Below are 7944 nucleotides of genomic sequence, written 5' to 3'. Positions count from 1 at the left end.
TTGGATCTTAGTCACTTTACAACTCAAGATGGGCTAATCTATCATAATCACCTCCTTTACGTACTAGCTGGCCCATGTCGCCTCCAAGTTCTACAAACTTGCCATGATGATCCTCTTGTCTGACACTTTGGGGTCGCCAAAACGCTGGCAATGCTTTCTCGGGGGTTTTGGTGGCCTCAACCTTGGAAATTGGTCAAAGAATTTATCAAAACATGTGACGTTTGTGCTCGCTCCAAAGCGGCTCACCATCATCCATACGACCTTCTACACCCACTTCCAATCCCCAGTCGACCTTGGGCTTCTCTCTCCATAGACTTTATCACCGACCTTCCTTGAGTCGGTGACCATGACACGGTGCTAGTGGTCGTCGATCGGTTTTCGAAGATGGCTCACTTTGTCCCATGTTCGAAAACCATTTCGGGGGAGGAGACAACTACCCTTTTTCTTAAAAATGTCGTTCTCTTACACGGTTTGCCTGAGAATGTCACTTATGATCGAGGTCCCCAATTTATCTCCCACTTTTGGCACCGACTTCTACAGACATTCAGGACTTCTGTGAACTTGTCAACTGCGCACCACCCTCAAACGGATGGCCAAACCGAAAGAGTCAACCAAATCCTCGAACAATACCTCCGGTGTACAATTAGCTACAAACAAGACGATTGGGTGGACCTCCTTGCATTGGCGGAATTTGCCTACAATAACAATATCTATGCCTCAACTAAGGTTTCTCCATTCTTTGCAAATTACGGTTTCCACCCTCGGTTCAACATATCCATTCCGGAGATATCCATCACTCCGTCGGCCGAGAAGCGTGCGCACACCTTACAAGATGTTCATCGTGACCTCACCCTCGAGCCCCATTGTCGTGGAGAAAACCAGCCATAGAAGGAATCCAAGGGATATACGCGTGAATTGGCTCTTACACGTGTGCACATGATTTATTAACTTGTACACATTTAGGATTTATTCGACTGATGTAAATATATACTAGGTTGTGCGCATTAATTACCTAGGAATTTAGTGCGAATCTCTGTAACGGTCTCTCCCTGGTTGCCTATATAAGGGAAGGGGAGAAGACTAAAGGATATCACATTTTGGGGTGAGGACGAAGTGATGTCGGTCCGGGAACTAAGCTCTCTCTCCTCCTTCTATCTTTAGTTGTCATCTACAGATCTCTGTGGCAATCGCCTCTGTCGCGTGAAAGCCCATGCGCTTCCATCAGGGGCTCCACAGTCATTCTCTATTTTCTCTTGGGTTAGATACCGGCTACCGGTTGTAATCTTGCGATCTTTGTAATCTTCTTTATTCATTAGAGTCATTTCTGTGTCTCCATGTCTCTGCAATTTTCCCTTTCCGCAAGCGTGAACCTTGGTTGGTTGATGCATACGTCTGGGATTTGTCCCACGGGTGGGTGCTTCGGCAGGGAACAAGCCTAGTCGGCCGATGTGTTCATATCTCTCTTCCTCGCCACAATTTTGCTCCTCAGTTCAGGGCCTCTGGGGTCCCTCCTTGGTTCTCCCGCGTGAGCGGAACAACACAACATATATTTGGTGAACCCGACGTGAAACAAGGCGGCAGAGGGGTCGAAGATGAGAGGATCAGAGCTCGCTGAGGCCATGGCTGCAGCGGTCGATCGTATAGTAAACACTCGCGAGGGCACGTGCGCCCTAGATAGGGCCATTGAAGCGATTGTCGACACGATAGGCCGGTTCGGTGGAAAAGATGCTACGAGCTACTTGGAGGCCTATCGAGCCAAGATGGTAATGAGGGACATTCCAGAGGACAGGAAATTAGCCAGATTCCCTCAGGTGGCAACACCGGGCATCCATGCAGAGGTGCTCGAGGTACAGGCTGGATGTCGGACCTGGGAAGAGTTTGAAGGGTGGCTCCTCGAAAAATATGGATTGGGTGGAGACTCCCGGAAAGTGGAGAAACTAATCCGCGCTTCTCCGAGAGTTTGCAGAACGCTTCACACGGCTCTCAGTGTTGGATAGGACCGTGCTGGACACAAGCTGCGTCTTGTTGTTTGTCAAAGCCGTGGACGCGCGGGATCGAGATCAGGTGGGTCTCCTGTTGGAGACGGAGGATGGGCTCACGGCCGATTGGGCTGTGGTGAAGAGAGTCTGTAGCCGTTTTGACAAACAGCGTGAGTGGGGTGGTGAGGGGTCGTCGGTAGCGAGGCCCGTCCCAGCGAGAAGGCTCGATGAGCCTTCGCCGACGCAGAAGGAAGATAGCTGGGGTTGGGTTGAGACGGGCCTAGCCCCAAGCGGAGTGGTCAAGGGTCCTTCCGGAGGAACAACTCTGGAAGAACTAACGCAAATGGTGCGCGACCTCCAGATTGCGTAGGCCCGGAGAGACAGCGGGGAGCCACTTCGCAACCAGAGGCCGCCACCGGGGCAGCGATGCATGTGGTGTGACGCGGTCGGTCACATCCGGAAAGAGTGCATGGACTTCGCAGAGGCTCTGAGGACCAACGTGGTGTACCTCTAGGACGGGTGGGTGTACACGAGTGAAACACAGAAAGCCTTGGAGTTGAACATCGGGCGCGGCGGGATGAAGAGGTTGATGGAAGAAGCCGTGGTGCGGCATGCGGAGGCCGTTAATTACGCGGCGTCAACAGGTATCCGGGTCGGGGGAAATGAGGGACAAAAGGAGAAATACGCTAGGTTCTGGTCGCTAGTACTAGAAGGCTTCTCCGTGGTTCCGTTGAAGAAGAAAGAGATGGAGCGGGCGGAGCAGCGGTTTCAGGTGGTCACCGGATGGGACGACCCGATCGAGGAAAAGACCGGCTTCGTGGAAGCCGCATGCTAGAACTACGAGGTTCTGGTGGATGACAAGCATGTGGGGAAGGATGGAGGGGCAGGTCCCTCGCAAAGGTAGACCCAGTTCAGCCCGAAGAAGAGCGATGTCGGCAATCCCGGCATGCCGGACAAAGCCAAGCCGGCCGATTACCGGCTAAGCACCGAGATAGAAAGGACAATGAACCTGTGGAAGGTTCTCCAAGAACGGATCCTTGATAGCAAGGTGGAGCTGTCATTGAGGGAGGTGCTCAGAATCGCCAAGAAGGAGTTCCATGACTCCATCATGGACTTGGTGAAGCGCAAACGGTTCTCCATGGAGCCGGAACCGGAGAAACTCGTAGAGGTGCGGACTACGCACCTAGAGGATGTGGCCCTGGAAGACGAGTTGGCGGAAAGCCACTATTCGAAGTTACATTGGGCCAGAGCCACTACGAAGACCCCTGTTCGGATCGGGGACGTGCAAGAGCCAGTGGTGGCGTTGATAGACCATGGGTCCGAAATAAATCTAATGTCCATGGACTTTTACAAAAAGGGGAAATGGTCGATCAACACCAAGCATGGGTGGAAGATACGCGCGGCGACACGCGCCATGGAGGAACTGCATGGAGCGTGCCCGAATGTACGCGTGAAGATTGGTGACATCGAGATTGATCAACTCTTCTTTGTGCAGGAGACATCCTCGCACCAGGTGATACTCGGCGAACCATACATCACAGCGGCACGCATGGAGACAAAGGTGCTTGACAACGGTTCGGCGTACGCGCGCGTAAAGACTCAAGACAGATGACAGTCCGTCCAATTCCTGATCGTACGACCAAATCATGAGCGTAACCGCGAGACCCTCTGCGGCAATAGCCGGGGGGATTTTTAGAAAGGGCTATCAAGGCGTGGCGCCGCGATAGTCTAGAGGAACCCCACACATGTATAGTAGGTAGGAAATTTTGGCTCTCCGACAATGGAGGCTATACATTAACCGGCATCAATGGTCGGGAGAAGAAGAGGGTGGACGAGCGGCTCAAGTTGTGCAGAGCTCTCCACCCCGGTGAAGAGATTAGTGGTGTTGTGGAGGTGGTCTCTTTCGATGACACCTTGGGGGAACTATGCGGGGTGGTCAAAGAAGGCCTTAGCGAAAGCCGGACGATTCCAGTTAGCTCGGTAGAGATGTACGAAGTCATGGTGAACTTCAAGGAGAGGATTAGGTCAAATCGGACGACCTGCGTGGATACGAAGTATAAGACTGTGGACCGGAAGGTGAGGCCAGTCGCGGTACCCTTGCCGGAGGGCAGCAAGCTACGGATGAAAGGGGTCACGTCGGACCCGAGTTTACGAGATCCGGACGGCATAGGACACCGGTTTCTCGACATAACGCTACGAGAGCTCAAGGTCGGTGGGGGTGGCTTTCTACTACCGGCGGAGGAGGACCGGTTTCAGAGAATGCTCGGGAGGCACGGAAAGGCCTTCGCATTCTTGCCGGAGGAGATCGGGTGCGTAGACCCGACGATGGTAGAGCCAATGGTGATATTCACGGTGCCGCATGTGTCGTGGAATCTCAAGCCAATTCTAGTACCCAGAGCTCACATCCCGAAGCTGATGGAGCTATTGAAGCAGAAAGTGGAGATGGGCGTCCTCAAGCCGTTGAGCGCCCCATATTCGAATCGGTGGTTCATTGTGCCAAAGAAAAACGGCACGTTGCACTTCATTCAGGACCTGCAGCCGGTCAATAAGGTGACCATCCGTAACGCAGGTATCAGACCGACCATAGATGAATTTGTGGAGGCCTTCGCCGGAAGTTCGATCTACTCGGTCGGGGATCTATACTTGGTGTACGACGAGTTCTAGCTAGCCGTAGAGAGCAGAGATATCACAACGATGTGGACTCCTCTCGGCTTAGTGCGGATGTGTACCCTACCGCAAGGAGGTACGAACTCAGTGGCGCACATGGTGAATGCGATGAATAAAGTACTGAGGGATGGCATCCCGGACATCACCATGCCATTTTTGGACGACATACCAATAAAGGGATGTCTGGTGGAGGACAAGGACGAGACGATTGGACCGGACGGATGCTAGAGGTTCGTGCTGAACCACATTGTTGATTGCGAAAGGGTGCTGCAAAGGCTAGAAGGCGCACGACTCACCTTCTCCGGAGAGAAATCAGCGTTTGGCCAATCGGAGATCCTAGTGGTCGGTCACTTGTGCAGGCCTTACGGTTCTAAACCGTCTCCAACAAAGGTGGAAGCTATCTCCGCAATGCAAGAAGAATGCAAGTCGATTATGGAGGTACGGAGATTCTTGGGCGAATGTGCATTCTACCATATCTACATCCCGCACTACGCCCAAGTCGCGGAGCCACTCTATGGATTGCTGAAGAAAGGGCGTAAATTCGAGTGGAAGCCGAGGCACACAGAGTCGGTCCGGAGACTGAAGGAGGCGCTTACGGCGGCACCGGCTCTCCGGAAAGAGTCTACGGCAAGGAAGTCCCCATCTATGTGACCGTAGACACGAGCCCGACCAGGATAGGGTGGGTAGTCAATTAGGAGGATGAGAGAGGCACGCGGTTCCCAATCCGGTTCAGAGCGAAGGTATTGAGCGAGCGACAATGAGAATACGCCCAAGTCAAGCGCGAGCTGTGGGGTATCGTTTCGGCAGTCAAGGCCAACAAGGACTATCTGATCGGGACAGAAGTGATCATCGAGACGGATTGCCTACCGATTCTTGGTATGGTTTCCGGGTGCGCGACTCTTGTACCCATAAGAATATACGGGGAGGTATAAGGGTATGTGTAATGATGTGGTTGATGTGTATGTGTAAAGTAAATGAGTGTTTGAGGATGAGTATGTGTATGGACACATGCACAATTATGTGCATGTGTACAAGAATGTGTAACGGTCTTATTTATAACGGTCATGTAACCGTTACATTGGATGTATTATATAAACCCCCCATGGGGCATGTAATGAGATATACAATTTTCCCCCTCTCATTTTGTGTCATTCTCTATTTTCTTTACTTCTCTCTTTCTCTCTAACGTAACCCCCTTGGGAGGGGGATGAAGCCATTCTAGGTTTCACCCCCCACCCATCAACACTTTTGGCACGCCTGGTGGGACAGTGCCTTTGCACGTCGAACCCATCCCTTAATCTTCTTCCAAAATGGCCCGGATGTTCGGCTCTGTTGTGGTGTCCTCGTCCGGAGGTGATGTAGGGCCCGTCGCCGTGTGTGGGTGGTCCGGGTACGGTAGGCTCTTCTTGAGTTAGTGGGTTGGGCTCCACCGTTGTCGTGCTTGCAGTCGGCTGCAACTTTGCCTCCATTGTTACGTCCTCCGTGGTGTTGGCCGTTTTTGTATATTCCTGGGAGTGGGGCGGAGATTCCGCCTGGTCCTCACCGTTCTCTGCGTGGTCTGATGATAGTGTGGGCTCGTGCGGCCGGACCTCTTGTTGGGTAGTGGTTTTGTTGTCTGGTTTTGTGGGGAACTCCGCTCGTCGGCCCCCGCTATTCTCCCTCGTTGTCATCTCTGGTGATCGGGCCTGAGGTTCCTCTTCTTCGGCTGGGGCCGGAATTGGTGACGCGTTGGATTCCTCGTTTGTGCGCATGTTGCCGGCCTGCGTGATCTGGTGAAATAGCTCCTCCTGACTTTCACCAAAATCATCTAAGAGTTGTGCGAGTTCTTCAGAGTGTTGGTCTGCTAGCGCACGATAGTCTTGCGCTAGGTCCTCCCGTACGGTCGCAATGCTCTCCTCATTTAGTTTATAGAAACCTCGACCGTCTTTACGCCGGTTCTCCCAGTCCGCATGATACGCGTGCAATTCCGCTGCTTGGGTTGCCCACGCCATCCATCCTTTGTCCAGCGCCGTTTTGAATTGTGTTGTGAACCTCTCTCGATTTGTTTGGAGAAGGATCCGCATGTTATCTGTGATGGCCTGGCAACGGTTGCGTGCGTCTTCCATCGACTTCTGGAGATTTGTGATTTCTTGCTATTTAACGGCTGTCGCTTCCTCATACGTGGTCTTCATGCCCGCCCACAGCTGGGATTCCTTTGCATGTTGTTCTTCTAATTTCCCCATCTCATTGTTTAGGCGGATTTCGAGCTGATGCCTTCTGTCTTGTTCGACCACCAACTGCTCATCGAACCATACCTTCTTTTTTTCTAACAAGGCCCGAAGTCCTACTATTGCCGCCTCCGATTTCTTCGCGTCCTCTCGTAATTGTGCGTTGTCGTCCTTTGTCCGGATGTGTTGAGCTACCTCCGTAGCTAGTTTTTCTTCAAGAGTTTTTACTGCCTTCCGTCCGTTAGCCTGTATCTCCTTTTCTCTGTCTGAGGATTGGCGTAGTTCTGCGCGAAGACGGTCAATTTCGGATTCTGCTAGCTGCACAGCCCTTTTTGCTTTTGAGGCGATGGCGGTCTGAGCCTCGATTTCTTCTTTTAGAGCGTCGATGACATGGTTCGGTGGTGGGGTTGCGTGTTGCGCCATAGTCGCATGAGCTTCCAACTCGGCGCTGCGTGTGTTGGCTTTTTGCAGTTCGGCTTTGATCAGTTTAACCTTCTTCCAGACATTCTTATTTTTTATGGCCATCTCCTTGGCGCCCGTGCTGACCTTTGCCAGTTCCCGATGGACTTCGACTAGGGCCATGTTTAAGGGCGGTATCTCCATCCCCACTCGCCGTACCCCGGCGTTCCTCTGTCTGCCGACCTTGGCTATCCGGTCCTCATCGTCGCTCTCCGTTGTTTGTGTTAGGGTGTGCTCGATCATCTGGTGTTCCGCATGCTCCTCGGCCATTCGTTGGGCGGCTTTGACCTGTTGTGTTGCCAAGAACTCCATGAGCTCAAAAGAAGTACCGAACTGCAAGAGGGCGCTGAACTCGTGGGCCGTATCCAGGATATCCGGATATGCCAAAACCTCGCTTTCCGCCGTCAATACGGCTTTCCCTTGTTGGGACTGAGTCGTAATAATCGGTCGTGGCTCCCGGATGATTTCGAAGGTGGTATTCGGTTCCGCTGCTGCGGTGCCTTCGCCTTCGGTTGGTGTCTCCGTTGCCGTGGGGGTGTTTTTTACCAACCCCCGCCCATCTTTCCTTTCCAATCTGCGCCGTTTTGGTTTGGGGCTTTCCCGTTGTGTTTCGGTGTCTGGTTCTGGGGCTA

Source organism: Azolla caroliniana, unplaced genomic scaffold (genome assembly GCF_043228905.1).
Source record: "Azolla caroliniana isolate FFs.n. ecotype wild unplaced genomic scaffold, voAzoCaro1.0.p SCAF_13, whole genome shotgun sequence".
Lineage (NCBI taxonomy): Eukaryota > Viridiplantae > Streptophyta > Polypodiopsida > Salviniales > Salviniaceae > Azolla > Azolla caroliniana.
The sequence above is the reverse complement of the archived record's forward strand: the minus strand, read 5'-3'. Positions refer to the sequence as shown.